We start from the raw sequence: 18324 nt of genomic DNA, 5'->3' as shown, positions 1-18324 counted from the left end.
AAAACAGGAAAAGGAAGAAAAAAACTCCTTCACTTTTTACACAGGTGTCATGTTTTTAGAGAAATGTCAAAAATACAATTTCCTCGGGAGAATTGATGCACCTCGGAAGTGACCTTGGGAAAATCAAATTTTCTCCTAGCTCAGTTGGCCAAATGACTCGCTTAATGAGTCAAATGATAACTAGACACAAAGAGAATTCCAATGAGCTATCATGGGCTCAATTTTCAATTGAGTAAGGCATCCAAAAGTTGACTGTAACAGCACTCTACCTTGAGGCAGCCTCACTGGGCACATTTTGACCAGTCTTGGGAGATTTGACTCTTGATATGGCAAATGAACTCCAAATTGAAAAATTCTAGTTGGGCTAGAAATTAGACTCAAAGACCTTTCCAATGAGCTATCTTGAACCCAATTTTGACACCAGGAAGGCCTCCAAAAGTCACCTGGAAAAAGGCACGGCGCACAGAGGGAGCGCGGCGCACTGGGAGAAAATTTCCAGTGTAAATTTACAGTGGCGCGGTGCACATAGAGAGCACGGAGCACAGGGCTAAAAGGCTTGAAATTGTGCAAAATAACCTCAAATTTCTTGTGAATCCCATCAAATTGCAAGGTAGGCTCTATAAACTCACTTGTGCATCAAATTTGATAAAGATATGGTGGTTTTTGTGCCTATGATTGAAATGAAACAAAACTCATAAAGCAACCACAAGAAAACACAAAGGGCCATTTGGCTAGGGTTTGTGCAACAGTGATATTGTTGCCAAGGTGTTTTCCTACCATACCCCTATCACTAGTTCCCCTATGTCATTTTCCCTTAATCATTACCCTAACACCACTAGAATCATACTCCCTTTCCCCCTTCCTCCTATGGCTCAAAAAACCCAAACCCTACCTTGCCCACAATACAAAACCATACCCTATTAAAATACCATAAAACCCCTTGTATATCCCCAAATAAAATCTTCCTATAAACCCCTATCCCCATTATATTATCCCCATCCTAATGCTCCCTTTTTAATTGTCCCCTTGGTGGTAGATTGTCAAAGCAAACTCCAGCTTCATTAAAATCAAAGGACAGCCTAAATTCAACTTACAAACAGCAGTCATGGCATCAGAAGTTTCATCAGAATATGAGGAGGAGACCCACAGTGACACAGCTTCAGGAGAAAGGGCCCACATGAGACATCACCGGAGTGACAAATATCTTAGGGATGAGCCAAACACCCTCACTGAGCTGCAGGCATGCCCCCTTGCTATGTCTTGTTTCCAGCACGTAACCTGTTATGAATTTTGTCAAAGGGTTGCAAATGTCATAGTCCATCATGAGTTGGCCTGTCTTTTTTCACTTCACGTACATGAAGGTCAATCTGTCTTGGTTGGGGTCACTTTCACATTGACACCCGAAACCATATCAGTGGCAACAAGCATACCAAACATTGGAGAATAGTGGCATAAGAAGAAGAAGGTGGATAGGCATCATTATGAGCCTTACATTAAGGCCAGCTATTTGAACCAGCTCACCAGAGTTTTTCCATTCAGATTTTTGAGAGATGAGTATGCCCCGCTCATGAAATTGATCATGAAGTATTTGAGTTGTGAGGGGAGGTTTTCTCGCTTTTATGCATATCACATCAGGTTGCTCATGCACTTTACCAGGGTTTCGATGATGAACCTCCCATTTTTCATTTGCAGTAACATAGAGAAGATGAAAAACTTCATGCAGCATAAGACCCCTCGACAATAGCTAAACAGTGTTTATCATTTTGCTCTTATCCGGATTTTGGTGGACCATCAGTTGGGATTGCAGGGTATTGCTTGGGAGGAATTCATCTCCCGTGACTTCTTCAGCACTCCGCAGGTAGTATCAAAGACAGAGCATGAGGTAGGTGGTCCTTCACATCAGTATGAACGCCATGAGACTACTACCATGCCAATATACATCACATACCAGAAGGGCAGTAGACCTTTGTTTGCAGCAGCAAAGCAAGTGTTATCTCCACCCGGGGTGGAAGGGGCCCCGCTTCCGACATCAGCATCGCAGGAGCAGGGCAGAGGTAAGGAGCCAGTACATGATGAGGGGCCTTCAGGAGAGCCATCAGGTGAACGAGAGACCAAGTTTGTTCTCCTTCACAATGATGAGACCGATACAGAGCCAACAAATGCAGAGCTTAGAGAGGTCATCCAGGAACAACAGTCAAAGATTGAGGCCTTATCCCTTGACTTGGAGAGGGCCAAGTGGAACATGAAGTACCTGGAGCAGAGAAACAAGTAGCTTGAGGACCAACAAGTGATCATGGAGCTGCAAAACATTCGAGGGCATCGCCAAGCTGCTCAAAGAAGAAGGGTTGAGCTCACATCTTTGGAGCAATAAATAAATAAGGATAGGGAGGCCAACCTTGAGAGGGTCAACATGCATTTGGAGAGGCTACTAGACAAGGCCGACAAGGACCTTGCTCTGTTGAGACACATGGAATTTCACTACAGGGCACGAAACATGAGCGCCAAGGCCCGAATAAAGAGTTTAAAGGCAAAATTGAGGAAAGCAAAAAGGATGGCAAAAGAGGAAAAAGAGAAAGATAGGCTTAGAATCTTGGCTAAGGCTTCCTTTGCTCAGCATGGCACCCCATAGGGAACCTCCAGCCAAAATTTCAAGAAATTTGGGGACTTTTTGGTCACATGGAAAATTTTTGGGCAAAAAACAGGGATTTTCTCCCTGTGCGCCACGCCACTGGCGCGACCCTAAAATTCTAGAGCTCCAAATGAGGAATGGCTTGCAGTTTTGGATTCAGCATGGAAAATCATGACTACTGGTGTCCGGGCAAGAAATTTGGGCAAGATCTGAGCCTCCTAGAGGTCAAAAACACCCAAAAAATGGCCTCTCTACCACTTTTTTGACACACAGAAAGCAGTCTTGGGAGAATGGAGATTTGGAGGGGCAAATGAGCACCAAATTCAAAAATTCCAATTGGGTTAGAAATTAGACAGGACAGGATTTCCAACAAGCCCACTTGGGCACATTTTGGACACCTTCAAGTGCCCCAAAACAGGCCCCAAAGTGGCGCGATGCACAGAGAAATTGGCGCGGTGCACAGAGGAAAAACTGCCAATTTGCTCCCGTTTCACGAAATTTCGGTTCGCGACTTCTCCAAGTGGGCCCGGTCATCTACACTTTGGTTTTTTGGCACCAAAGGTGGCATTTAAAGTGTTTTTTCTCCAGATTGGCATCTATCCAAGTGGCGAAGGAAGGCAAAGGGTCACCCCGGCCAAATGTCATGTTTGTGAGCACTGCACCTGTAGCTGATGGTTGGCTCTCCATCTCCATTTTGTAATGATTCGAGTAACTCCCCAACCCTTGGGCGTTCTATCTCTTCCTCACACATTCTATATATTGTATGTAAGCTATTTGCAAAAGGTTGGTTGGCTTGTAACTTCTGGGAGACTGTGGGAAAGAAACTCTATTTCTTCACTGTGTATTTTTTACAGAGAATTAATGAAAGGCAACGGCTCTGTTTCATGAGATTCTTGTGGTTGTGAGTGTAGCAAATGTGTTTCTTATGTTTTCATATGTATTTCGTTATGTTTCATAATTCAATTCATGTTCATTTCCAGTGAAATTTTCTGAGTGAGATTAGGTAGAATTCAATTTTATTGCTCTGCCTGTGGGAAAATTTCATGTTCAGTGTTCTTCTTCTGTTGAAAAGGATTCATGTAACTATGCCCTTTTCACTTTCTTCAGCAATATTTTCATTCCGCGTTACCTCAAACTAAAATTGCTACACTTTCCGCCTGCCTTGCCTCACGGAATAATCTGTGCCTTCATATTAAATTCTCTGTTCTTAGCTGATCGTTGGTCCCATACCATCCCAGAAGCTCGGTCATTCATGAAAATTGTTTCCCGAATCCCTATTCACTTACTAGCCTAAGGTAAATATTTCATTGTAAGTCATCTCAGACCATTTTCGATTATCTATTCACTGAGCGTGACTCGGAGAGAGCCCTCTCCTGTTCTGGTAGGGCTAGCTACCAAATTGAGCGTGGTTTGTGGTTACCCTAATTTTTGCCTTCATTCAGCCTAAGGCAGATTTAGGTGCTAACATAGTGGCGACCATACTGGGGACGAATTTTACTTGTAGATTGTCTTGCCCTAGTTGATATCTCAAGTTCCGATCTGATTTTTGATGGTGAACAATTATCAGACATAAGAAGATGGTTGAAATCATTCACCTGGCAACTCCATTCACTGAAGAATCTAGCAATCGGTGCTTCATGGTGACTCCACTACAGAGAGATCAGTAGCTTTGACATTTTCAAGATGGATCGGATTGCAAGAAGATACGCTCCCATGAGCCGAGATCACATCCCAGGTTTTCCAAATAAAATGCCCATGGTAGATTGGTCAAATAATTTGCCTGTGTTCAGAAATGTGGAAGGTAATGACGTTGCTCTTCATCTGGTGAAATTTCACATTCATGTGCATAGATTAAAGATCAATTTTCTTGAAGACTGTTTGATGAAAATGTTTATGGCTACCCTGGAAGATGAAGCTCGATCTTGGTATGAAATTTTTCCGCCTACTTGTATTTAGTGTCTAAAGGATTTTCATGCCCTGTTCATTGAAAGATATATAGACTCTTATCCATCGTTAAATCTAGTTCATGACTGTTGCAAACATGCTTCTACTTTTATTGAAAGCCTTGAAAAATACTATGAGGATGATAATTTGATGGATGATGAGATCATGGAAGCCTTGTACGAGAATCCATTTCAGCAACATGAAGAGAAACTAGAGGAGTCCCATCAAGATGCTCAAGAAACATTGCAGCAGAATCAAGATTGTAATACGGTGGAAAATGAAGGAATTTTGCATCTTGACAGTCAACATGAATTACATGAAATAGATCAGCAGGTTGAAGAGTTCTATATGGCCGAAAATGAGGAAAGAAGAAGTTTTATTTCAGATCTGGTTGAAATAAATGAGGATACGCAGGAAAATGATGTTCCAATCTTAAAAAAATGATGATGATAAACCAGATCGAGAGAAAGATTATGATGAGGAAAAACATGTTCCAGATCTCATAGAAGAGAATTGCATTGTTGAGGCTGCCTCAAATGAAGAAGACAAAGTTACAGACCTAACTGCCCTCATCTCATCAGAACACAACCTTCCTAATGAGGTAATTCAGTCGATTCATGAACAACAAGAGGATATCTTCGTTCAAGTAGGTGAAAAAGTTTCTCTGGATGAATTTATGATAGATGACAGAAAGGTCATGCTTGAGTTTCACGAAACATTTGAAGTTTCTTTTCTTATGATTAATGAATGTAATGAGAATCTGGTTGTCATATCATATGAAGATAACCTGCAAGATGTTCATATTACCGAAGATCAGACCATTCATGATGCCATTTCATATTCTTCTTCCTATGTTTCATGTTTTGAAATGTTTTTTGAAATGGAGAGCTGCTTATCTGCTTGTTCAAAATTTTTTGAGGACCAAGAACATACTGTTACTGAAGTACATTATGAAGAAAGATCTGAAGCAAGAGAGAAAGATATCTCGTTTTTCCAGCAGGAGGTCAATTTTCATGTTTTTCAGGATCCAATGGCAAATCTGTTGCAGTCAGCAGTGAAGGTGTTTATTGCAGTGTTCAGTGATGAAGGAGATCATGGTCAACAATGTTTTTGGAGGCCCAGCTACTAGTATCTGTTGTTGACCAGAAGATATGATCCAGAGAATCAATCAAGGAGGCATCTACTTGATTCATTGCATTGGAAGACACATTACACATGATTGTACATATTGCATTAGTATGCAGGTGGCTGTCATCATGATTTGAAACCCTCGAATCTTGATGGACTGTTGCCATTGAATAAGTTTTGTCAGTTCTTGTTTTAGTTAAGTCAGTCATGAGTCATTTCCTTTTGCATTGAGTCGGTTTTTTCAGTCATGTTGGTTTCATAATTAAGTCGGTTTAAGTCAAGTTTCAGTCAATAAATGAGTCGAAGTCTTGTGTTGGTTTGTCAAAATGATGACTCCATAGCCCAATGGACGAAGGCACTATCTAGCTCTTCCAGAGATCTGTTGTTCTTGGCACCTCCAAGGAGCTACCATCCCCCATTGGAGCCAATGTTAGATTCAATCTTGTCAATCCTATGGCAGAGATCAAACATGCTCTTAAAAAGTGATTTTAAGGTGTCAAGGTCAAATTTTGTCATTTTAGTGAGTCTTCAAGTAAAATTTGATCACTAGGCATTAGGTCTAGGGTTTGCCTTCACTCCTTCCAAAGTCATCCAAATGTCATTCTATGTCACTAATCAGCTGATTCTACCATCATTCAAAGGGTTATCATCATCATGTCAGGTTCCAATGGGTCATTTTACACCTTGTTCATGCTTCAGTTGCACCTAGGTAAGGTCATTTCCTCTCCTAGGGTTTTGAAAGGCAATTTCTCTTGGACGGTCAAATCATCGGAAAAACTTGTATCCTGATGTTCATACACCTTCCCCTATCCTTAAAGTACCTTATCAAACACTTCCCATCACTGAGATCCCCCAAATTCCTCATTTTCGAACAAACCCTAGTTTCTTGCTACAACCTGGCAATTTTCTACGTTGCACCTGTGTTTTTCCTTTTTGGACCCCTTCCCCTCACTCAATTTCTGAGATTCCACTTTCCCCTACTTCCTAACATCCCTCCCTACTTCCCAAAATTTCCTCAAGAATTTAGAAGCTCCCTATCCCCTTCATTTCGCTTCATTTCGACAAATCTCTTGTTCCACATATCGGGGTAGGTTTTACTCAAATAATGTTTCTGAGCAAGGAAAGATGAATTTGGAAAAATTGAGAGAGGTTTTTATCCAAAACAAGAAAAGGAATAAAAACCTCATTCACTTTTTACACAGGTGTCATGGTTTTATAGAAATGTCAAAAATACAATTGCCTCAGGAGAATTGATGCAGCTTGGAAGTGACCTTGGGAAAATCACGTTTTCTTCTAGCTCAGTTGGCCAAATGACTCACTTGATGAGTAAAATGATAAATAAACACAAAGAGCTTTCCAATGATATATTATGGGCTCAATTTGGAGTTGAGGAAGGCATCAAAAAGTTGACTGTAACAACACTCTACCTTGAGGCAGCCTCACTGGGCACATTTTTACCAGTATTGGGAGATTTAACTTTTGATAGGGCAAATGAACTCCAAATTGAAACATTCAATTTCGTTGGAAATTAGACTCAAATACCTTTCCAACGAGCTATCCTGCACCCAATTTGGACATAGGGAAGGCATCCAAAAATCACCTGGAAAAAGGCGCAGTGCACAGAGGGAGCGTGGCGCACTGGGAGAAAATTTCCAGTGTAAATTTACACTGGCGTGGCGCACATAGAGAGCGCGGTGCACAAGGCTAAAAGGACTGAAATTGTGTAAAATCACCTCAAATTTCTTGTGAAGCCCATCAAATTGCAAGCTAGGCTCTATAAACTCACTTGTGCATCAAATTTGATAAAGATATGGTGGTTTTTGTGCCTATGATTGAAATGAAACAAAACTCATAAAGCAACCACAAGAAAACACAAAGGGCCATTTGGCTAGGGTTTGTGCTACAGTGATATTGTTTCCAAGGTGTTTTCCTACCCCACCCCTATCACTAGTTCCCCTATGTCATTTTCCCTTAATCATTACCCTAACACCACTAGAATCATACTCCCTTTCCCCCCTCCTCCTATGGCTCAAAAAACCCAAACCCTACCAAAATAAACCCAAACCCTACCTTGCCCACAGTACAAAACCCTACCCTATTAAAATACCATAAAACCCCTTGTATATCCCCAAATAAAATCTTCCTATAAACCCCTATCCCCATTATATTATCCCCATCCTAATGCTCCCTTTTTAATTGTCCCCTTGGTGGCAGATTGTCAAAGCAAACTCCAGCTTCATTAAAATCAAAGGGCAGCCTAAATTCAACTTACAAAACAGCAGTCATGGCATCAGAAGTTTCATCAGAATATGAGGAGGAGACCCACAGTGACACAGCTTCAGGAGAAAGGGCCCATAGGAGACATCATCGGAGTGGCAGACATCTTAGGGATGAGCCAAACACCCTCACTGAGCTGCAGGCATGCCCCCTTGCTATGTCTTGTTTCCAGCACTTAGCCTGTTATGAATTTTTTCAAAGGGTGGAAAATGTCAGAGTCCATCATGAGTTGGCCCGTCTTTTTGCACTTCACGTACATGAAGGTCAGTCTGTCTTGGCTGGGGTCACTTTCACATTGACACCCGAAACCATATCAGTGGCAACAGGCATACCGAACATTGGAGAACAGTGGCATAAGAAGAAGAAGGTGGACAGGAATCATTATGAGCCTTACATTAAGGCCAGCTATTTGAACCAGCTCACGAGAGTTTTTCCATTCAGATTTTTTAGAGATGAGTATGCCCCACTCATGAAATTGATCATAAAGTATTTCAGTTGTGAGGGGAGGTTTTCTCGCCTTTATGCCTATCACATTAGGTTGCTCATGCACTTTACCAGGGTGCGGATGATGAACATCTCGTTTTTCATTTGTGGTAACATAGAGAAGATGAAAAAATTCATGCAGCACAACACCCCTCGATAGCAGCTAAACAATGTTTATCATTTTTCTCTTATCCGGATTTTGGTGGCCCATTAGTTGGGATTGCAGGGTATTGCTTGGGAGGACTTCATCTCCCGTGACTTCTTCAGCACTCCGCAGGTAGTATCAGAGGTAAAGCATGAGGTAGGTGGTCCTTCACATCAGTATGAGCACCATGAGACTGCTACCATGCCAGTATACATCACATACCAGAAGGGCAGTAGACCTTTGTTTGCAACAGCAAAGTGAGTGTTATCTCCACCCGGGGTGGAAGGGGCCCCGCTTCCGATATCACCATCGCAGGAGCAGGGCAGAGGTAAGGAGCCAGTGCATGATGAGGGGCCTTCAGGAGATCCATCAAGTGAATGAGAGACCAAGTTTGTTCTCCTTCACGATGATGAGACCGATACAGAGCCAACAAATGCAGAGCTTAGAGAGGTCATCCAAGAACAACAGTCAAAGATTGAGGCCTTATCCCTTGACTTGGAGAGGGCCAAGTGGAACATGAAGTACCTGGATCAGAGAAACAAGTAGCTTGAGGACCAACAGGCGATCATGGAGCTGCAAAACATTCGAGGGCATCGCCAAGTTGCTCAAAGAAGAAGGGTTGAGCTCACATCTTTGGAGCAAGAAATAAATAAGGATAGGGAGGCCAACCTTGAGAGGGTCAACATGCATTTGGAGACGCTGCTAGACAAGGCCGACAAGGACCTTTCTCTATTGAGACACATGGCATTTCACTACAGGGCACGAAACATGAGCGCCAAGGCCCGAATAAAGAGTTCAAAGGCAAAATTGAGGAAAGCAACAAGGAGGGAAAAAGAGGCAAAAGAGAAAGATAGGCTTAGAATCTTGGCTGAGGCTTCCTTGGCTCAGCATGGCACCCCATAGGGTACCTCCAGCCCAAATTTCAAGAAATTTGGGGAATTTTTGGTCACATGGAAAATTTTTGGGCAAAAAATACGGATTTTCTCCCTCTGCGCCGCGCCACTAGCGCGACCCTAAAATTCTAGAACTCCAAATGAGGAATGGCTTGCAATTTTGGATTCAGCATGGAAAATCATGACTACTGGTGTCCGGGCAAGAAATTTGGGCAAGATCTGAGCCTCCTAGAGGTCAAAAACACCCAAAAAATGGCCTCTCTGCCACTTTTTTTACACACAGAAAGCAGTCTTGGGAGAATGGAGATTTGAAGGGGAAAATGAGCACCAAATTCAAAAATTATAGTTGGGTTAGAAAGTATACAGGACAGGATTTCCAACAAGCCCACTTGGGCACATTTTTGACACATTCAAGTACCCCAAAACAGGCCCCAAAATGGCGCGACGCACAGAGAAATTGGCGCGGTGCACAGAGGAAAAACTGCCAATTTGCTCCCGTTTCACGAAATTTCGGTTCGCGACTTCTCCAAGTGGGCCCGGTCATCTACACTTTAGTTCTTTGGCACCAAAGGCGGCATTTAAAGTGTTTTTTCTCCATATTGGCATCTATCCAAGTGGCAAACGAAGGCAAAGGGTCACCCCGACCAAATGTCATGTTTGTGAGCGTTGCACCTGTAGCTGATGGTTGGCTCTCCATCTCCATTTTGTAATGATTCGAGTAACTCCCCAACCCTTGGGCATTCTATCTCTTCCTCACACATTCTATATATTGTATGCAATCTATTTGCAAAAGGTTGATTGGCTTGTAACTTCTAGGAGACTGTGGGAAAGAAACTATGTTTCTTCACTATGTATTTTTGACAGAAAATTAATGAAAGGCAGCGGATCTGTTTCATGAGATTCTTGTGGTTGAGTGTAGAAAATGTGTTTCTTATGTTTTCATATGTATTTCATTATGTTTCATAATTCAATTCATGTTCATTTCCAGTGAAATTTTCTGAGTGAGATTAGGTAGAATTCAATTTTATTGCTCTCCCTGTGGGAAAATTTCATGTTCAGTGTTCTTCTTCTGTTGAAAAGGATTCATGTAACTATGCCCTTTTCACTTTCTTCAGCAATCTTTTCATTTCGTGTTACCTCAAACTAAAATTGCTACACTTTCTACCTACCTTGCCTCACGGAATAATCTGTGCCTTCATATTAAATTCTCTGTTCTTAGCTGATCGTTGGTCCCATACCATCCCAGAAGCTCGGTCATTCATGAAAATTGTTTCCTGAATCCCTATTCACTTACTAGCCTAAGGTAAATATTTCATTGTAAGTCATCTCAGGCCGTTTTCGATTATCTATTCACTAAGCGTGACTCGGAGATAGCCCTCTCCTGTTCTGGTAGGGATAGCTACCAGACTGACCGTGGTTTGTGGTTACCCTAATTTTTGCCTTCATTCAGCCTAGGGCAGATTTAGGTGCTAACAAGATGATGAGGTGAAGAGACCACAACAACCAATATCTTTAAATTCAGGATGTTGGTCAGCATCTTCATGGTTTGATGAATTACATAGAGGGGTAGATGAGGAGGAAGGATGTTCACCCTCTGTGTTTTTGCAAAAATCAGATGAAAGATCAAGTGGATTTCCAATGAATGATTGGTCCTCTCCATTTTTGGATGATGGACTAACATACAATGTGTCCTATGAAAGATCAACAATGGATGCATCCGTGGATGAAGACACACATGTGAAATTTGGGACGGCAGGTTCACCAATGATGTTAGGAAAGAATATAGAGATCTCGAACGGAAGGGATTCATCCTTTTCCGAATGTCGATGCTCAAGCTCCCACTCATACTCTTCATGAATGATAGCGCATGTTGGTTTTACAACACCAACTCCGTCAGTGGGTTTTTCCTCATTCAGAAGAAGTGAAGAGTCCAGAATGGATGAACACAAGACAACATCATCCGGAGGAACACCTAGGTGCAAATATGGAGGTCGTAGAAAAGAATTCATCTGAGGACTTGAAGGACTCACAACCAAATCTACGTGAAAATTGAGTGAAGTGATGTTGGGAGGGTTTGAAAGATGAACATATGTGTGAGCATGATCCTCAACATCGTTGGGCAGTGGTGGAGCTGTTGAATAAGAGGAAGGGAGACAGTCAGTTGAGACAGTGCCCTCTTTCACATGAGAATGTGTAGCTCCATCAACGAAGAATGTTGAGTGAGGCTTGATCTCAAACTTTCTCTTCGGACGGACAAATTTCTTAAGGCAGTACTCGAACCGGTCCCAAAGATAAGAAAAATTAATCTAGCTCCTCGAAGCTTGAAACTGCACGTCACAGAAGCACTACCAAAAATCAATAACGGATTCATTCGGAGCCCTCTGTTGTTGTAACAGTGTCGATCAAGATTGTCTAGATAAAAATGATATAATGTGTCTTCAATAAGATCACATAAGTGCTCAAATGAGTGCACAGTGTCAGCTGGTAGGCTGAGCACCTAACGAAATGGAGATTCGCAAAGCGTTTATGCAGGCAACAAATCGGTTTGTTCGTCATAAAACTCATCTTCCTCATGAATCATGGAAAGAAAGTTATATAAGTGCTCATGCTAGGCCACTTCGTCTTCACCATCATACGTGTGAGTGGACAAGAGATTGAAAATCATCCCCAAGATGGAGACATCTTCATGATTCGAAAAACACCTCGGGGGAACAAGAATGCAAGACTCTATGAAATATATGCAAAGGTTCAAAACTGGATGAGAGGACACTGCTTGTCATTAGGCCCTCCTTCTAGTGCCAGAAATGTTGACGGTGCTAGACCCACTGACATGTCAAGGGGATCTCCCCAAAAAGAAGTCCCAATTAGACCTCAGACCATTTGGTGTATGAGTCCCAGCAGTGGATCGTAAGGTAATGCCTTGATTATGATGCCTCACAGAGGAAACTAGAATAACTATGTCGGTAGCAAGGGTGTGACTGAAGCAATGAGTCAAGTAAGGTGTATGAGAGGTTCCAATACTTCAAAGGTGGAAGGAGGTGAAAGTGAGTTCCAGGTTGAAAGGGTTCAGTCCCAACTCAGTTAGGAACACAAAACACAAAGGACATGCACAGGTTCTGGTGGAGCAGTCCACTCGAATGTGGCAGTCACATCATACAAGGTAAGATAACACATACAAGGCTCATAGATCAGTCCAAGACAAGTGCGACGATTTTTATGGAAAGGTTCAAGTGAAAGGTCTGTCTGATGTTTGGCAGAGCAGTAGACATGGATGATGACAACATTAACAACACATGCAAAAAATTAATAACAAGATTCATATAATTGCATCTAAATCAATTCATACACAAGTACGTAAGTTAAACAACATATATCATTGAAGAAACCGGAGCAATCCAAATACAATTAAAACATACGCATGAAAATGTGTTGGCTCTTATTATATAAGGAAGTGTAAGTCACAATCATACAATAAATCCATGTAAACCTGCTAGCCCCAATAGTGGAACGTTACATCCACATCTACCTGCTCCTCCAAAGAGATGTACTAGCTTCATGCAGTGGAGAAGCCAAGGCACGTTACAATATTGTCCAAGCCTTCTTCAAGATAATCTCAGTAGAAGCTTGGCTGACCAAAAGACTATACAATCAGTTATGAGGGACTATTTATAGCAAAGGGTGGGGTGACCCTTGACATTCCCCTTTGTGACAGTTCAACTACCCTCATGATTCTTCACCTACTCTATGACTATTACATCCAACTGTTGACACTTGACTTACACTTTACATGACTCAACATTACTGTTGGACACCTAATCCTCTATGGGTTAGTGTGGAAGAAAAATAGACTAAGGAAGTCCAAGAGACCTTGGGATGTGGAACCCAACGGTCACACCATGTACTATAAATGTATATCATTTGTTAATTAAAAATGCACTCTCATGTTTTATCTTTCATATTATGTTTCTGCCATGTGTGTGTTTAACATGGTATCAGAGCGGGCGATATCCTGCCCTGCTCATATTTGAGCCACTTGTTTATGGCCTTTCTATGCATGTCATTTTTTCCATCAAATCTGCATCATAAAAAAATTCCCATCTAAAATCTAGCTACAATCTCTATGGGGTAGTTTCATATTGATTTTGTGGCATCTCTCATGTCAGTTCTGCCATTTTCTACTACTTGTCAGAACTTGATCATTTTATTCCTCATTGAGAGACTAGGCACTAAGCGTTATTGGTTAGAGTTTCATGGTCCAAGAGAGAAATGCACATGAGCATGTCTTTTATATCTATATTTGCGCAGTTCTGGAGAAGTAACTCCCTTCTACCATTTCTTCAGAAGTCTAACTCTGTCCCTCTGCCAATTTTCCTGGATACGAGTCTGTTGGTGGTTTGACTTTGTCCCTCTACCAATTTTCCTAGATATGAGTCTCTTGGGGCTGCCGATGAAGCCTAGCATTCTTGAGAAGCAAGAAACGACGCGGTCTTTCAAAACTGGTGCAATCTTTCAAAACTACCATGCGGTCTTTCAAAACTGGTGCCTCCACACAGATGCCTTCTCCAATCTTGGGCCTTCAAGTCGCCACTTCTTGAAAGCTTTCATTGAAGTGTAAGCTGCACCAAACAATTGGCTTTCTTCCCTCATCAGAAGCTGTAAAAATTTTGTTGTTGCAGAAAAAGCGAAGCTATGAGCTTTGCAAAGAATGTCTTTGAAACACCCACCCAATGTGTAGAGAAGAAAGGACCCAAGACTTCTATCTGAAACTAAAGGTGCAAGTTTGCATCCTAGCTCGTAGAAGTAGGGCATCAACTTTTGAGGTTGACACAAGTAGGATCAGCTTGCATTTCCTTCCTAATCCTGTGGTTATAGAATGTTGGATTATTGGTCGAGATGTCTTCTCTAGTCCACAGATCCTGGGCCAACCGGAAGGGTAGCTCCACCTTTGCACCTGCTTCTACATTGTTATTTTTATATCCAGGATCTAAAAGGCCCACTCCATTTGCGTCAACCCGAAACACTACAGACACTAGTTCCTGCACCATGAGAATGTGGTCAATGTCATAGTAATATTCCATAATCAATCATCGTTGAGTGGGAGATGGATTTCAGTTTCAATTTCAGATTGGGCACAATGAGCGCAATGATATTAAATGAGTTGAGGACACATAAACTATGAACCAGTGGTATTGTAGTGGACTGGAGATGATTCAAACAAGTTGGAGCGAGGATTGTAATGCTAGTTAGTAAAAAAAGCATAAGAGAATTCAGAGATCTGCTCTTCCCTGATCGTAGATGCCAAACGACTCTTGGAATTCCCTAGCCAAACCCTTTAGCTCTACGATAAAGCATTATGAGATTAATATTCTTTGGGTAAGTTTCCATTCAAAATGTTGCAAAATATGCGCTATGACAAATTCTAAAACTCGTGTTCCCAAGTTTTGTCCAGTACATCCTCTTCTGCCTGCTCCGAACAGAATCAACTTAAAATCAATGGAGCTGCCATCTTCCATGAATCTCTCTACGCATCCATGACTGTCATTCAGATATGCCATTGAAATGCTCTATGATGACCCTAGAAATTATGTTTGCATGTAAATGTGATGGGGACAAATTTCTGAGTAGCTAAAGCGTGAGCATATCATTGTTTGAAGGGCGTATTCCTCATCTAAAAGCCAATTCTTATTACAAATTGTTTGTGGGCATATAAATAGAAATTTGGCATTGAACAAGTTTCTCTGTCCCATCAGAACTGGTAGCATTTCAAGTCAAGTTGATTACTCATAGTTGGACGAATTGAGGTATTCTGAGGCAACATAAACACAAATTGAAGGACTGAACCTTTCTAGAAGCAGCAACCTGGTATTTAGCCCTCCTAGGGCTCTGCATCATAACAAGAGGACAATTGAGTTCTCAACAGGAGCATCTAACCCACTGTGAGTTGTTTCAGACATGTTGAGGACCGATACTACATTTCTGGGCTGCAGGTAATCTCAAGAAGGAAGTCGGGCCTATTGCAATTGGTCTCAAAGGTCTGTGGGTTAATATAGGGTTTACACGAGATCAGCGTAAAATTGCAGATAGTAGAACTCCGTTAAATTTAAATTAATATTAGATCTGGTTTATTAAATCATTGACAATTGCAAATAATACTCTACTTGGTAAAATGTTGGTTGCATACATTCCTTGTTTACTGGACAGCCAACCCTATTTATTGTTGATTTGAGGAGAATCGTATTGCTGTTAATAATCCTTATATTATTCATACATGTCTACTGTTACTATTGAATGATTTGTATATTACATGAAAAAAAGGTCCCTTATTACAGCAGGAAACATCAACTAAACCTGACTCTATTAACCAGAAGGGCAAACATTTCATCAGTTGTATCAACATCTTAAAGAAAATTTCAAATCAACATTGGAGAAAAAGGGTGACTAGATATTGTAAGCGGGTGTTGCTCCTTCCTCATTGATCCATAGCTGCAATCAGTTTTGCAAGCTGTAATTTTGACCTTAGAGAAAATGACTCAAATTGGTGAAGTATTAGAGTTTTTGAAAACTCTTATATAGTCTATTGTTGATGACACATTCCAAATCAGCAAAGTCTCTCTCTTAGAAATTTAGACATGTCTACAATATGCACAAGAACAGATTGAATTTTTGCAGCTTGAACCTCAACTACAATAGGAAGAATTGCAGCATTGGAGTCATCATTCTGAACCTGTTTCTATTTAGAAGATTGAAACAGACTCCCATAAATAGCAAGCCAATAATGTTATAGTTCATGCAGATGCAGAAGTTCAACTTGCACTTCCCAAGCCCATCATCGGACCTTGGGAATATCTTGTCCATAACAAGCATAGAACTGGTCTTGGATATGACAAGGACGTGCCCTTTCATATTCCAGACTACTCCAAACCAATCCAATTTCAAAGTGTTGGATTCTTCAGGACGGTTCATCTTCACTTGCTCCTCGTGACAGTTCACCTTCAACTATTTCAGATTTTGGTTCTCTTCCACAGAAGCCACAACAGATTGTGAAATGCCAAGACTGTGACCGAGTTGGCCATCTGAAATATCACTATTTTGATCTTCATCCATGTAAGAATTGTCATAAAACTAGTCATTCTTCAAACAAATGCTTCATAAACAAACCTCCTGCAAGAACAAAGATTCATCTTAGATGGATCGCTTCTTGGCAATGGGCATCAACAGCCAAGAAGATATTTTAGTCACATGTCACAACTTGTTCAAGAGTATTCAATAGTATTGCAGTTGATTTTTCTCCATCATCTCACCTTGTATCTAACAAGGGGGGAAATGATGGTCATCTACAAGCTTCAAAGCCACTTTAAGCGAGCCTGAGCCACAACCTACCATACCAGATTGAGAGTTGTAACCAAAGACAAAGATGCCCATGAGCATGCCTTCATTTGGTAATGCCTCTTCAAAAAATCTGGGACACTTCCTCTAGTAGAAAACTTTAGCTTCTTTCCAGTTTCAAAAGATTTCCAAGAATAGATTTGGGGACACTTCCTCTAGCAGAAGACTTCATCTTCTAGCCAGATTTGGAAGAGTTCCAGGAATTGCATTAAGAATTCCAGAGTTTTTGGTCATCCTTAAATCATCACAGGTTGAGAATTCCCTTTTTAGGTTGAAATTCTCCCTTTTATGCGTGGTGAGACCTCCCTTTATTGGTTGAATGTTTCCCTCTTCAAAACAATAGGAGCACTTCCTCTAGCAAAAGACTTCAGCTTCTTGCCAGTTTTGGAAGAGTTCTAGGATTTTCACTAAGCATTCCAATGTTGGTGTTCATCCTTAAACCACCGCTCTTTATACCATCATTTCAGAGAGCACATTTAGCCTAGTGTTGCCATGCATTTTTTGCACATTTTGTATTACAGCTCTCTTCTTGGACTCATACATGACCCTTCAGATTAAGGGGGGGAATGTTGGACACCTGATCCTCTATGGGTTAGTGTGGAAGCGGAATAGACTAAGGAATTCCAAGAGACCTTGGGATGTGGAACCCAACAGTCACACCATGTACTATAAATGTATATCATTTTTAATAAAAAATGCACTCTCGTGTTTTTTCTTTCATATTATGTTTCTGCCATGTGTGTTTTTAACAATTACAATGCACATGTACTCATGTGAAACAACATGGCTTAAGCAAGCCTTGCAAGACATCACTGACACTTGGTCCACTTTGGTGAGACCAACTCTTTGACATGCTTGTGATGGTTAAGCTGGTGAGTTGATGCCAAGCTTGTTCATCCGTGATGGTGTGCATGCACCTCATGGTGACATCATGGTGACATTTTTCTGAAGTGAACTCTTACTTCCATTGCAATCAGTGTATTGGTTCAGCCCCTTCATCCAACTCATATGCTAACATGTGCATGGTCTTCTCTGGTATGGTTGAACTGAAAGCACACTGATGCACAGTGTCCGTGTTGATCTTCAAGTGTGTGTTGGTGGTCATGCACATCAACTTGCCGAAGCACCCATTTGGCTCCAGTTGGACTTGCTTCTTATCTTCGCCTTGGTGAGTGTGTTGAATGGGTTGGATTGCATGTGTGTGCACAATGACATGCATGTTGCTGAATCCCTTGCATGCGATCAACCACACTGCTCACCATGTTTGCTCCGTGTTAGCTATTGGGATGATATTTTAACTTGTTCGGGTGTAATTTCATCCATCAGTGCACGTTGCACCTTCTACTATTCTTGATCCTACTGCCACTCATTTGTCTATCTATGTAGGTTCATGTTCTTCCTAAGTTGATGCTTCAGCACATGGAACCCGTTCTTTATCA

General features: G+C 41.4%; 1 pseudogene; it reads right to left on the bottom strand.

Annotated features, from left to right (window-relative positions):
- Positions 1 to 14029: 14029 nt before the first annotated feature.
- LOC149152779 (DNA replication complex GINS protein PSF3-like) lies at positions 14030 to 14577 on the bottom strand (annotated as a pseudogene).
- Between the last annotated feature and the right edge of the window lie 3747 nt (positions 14578 to 18324).

This window comes from Pinus tabuliformis, chromosome 9 (genome assembly GCF_031772625.1).
Source record: "Pinus tabuliformis cultivar Carrire ecotype Pingquan chromosome 9, CPIR1, whole genome shotgun sequence".
Classification (NCBI taxonomy): Eukaryota; Viridiplantae; Streptophyta; class Pinopsida; order Pinales; family Pinaceae; genus Pinus; species Pinus tabuliformis.
This window is presented reverse-complemented; position numbering and strand designations above follow the sequence as displayed.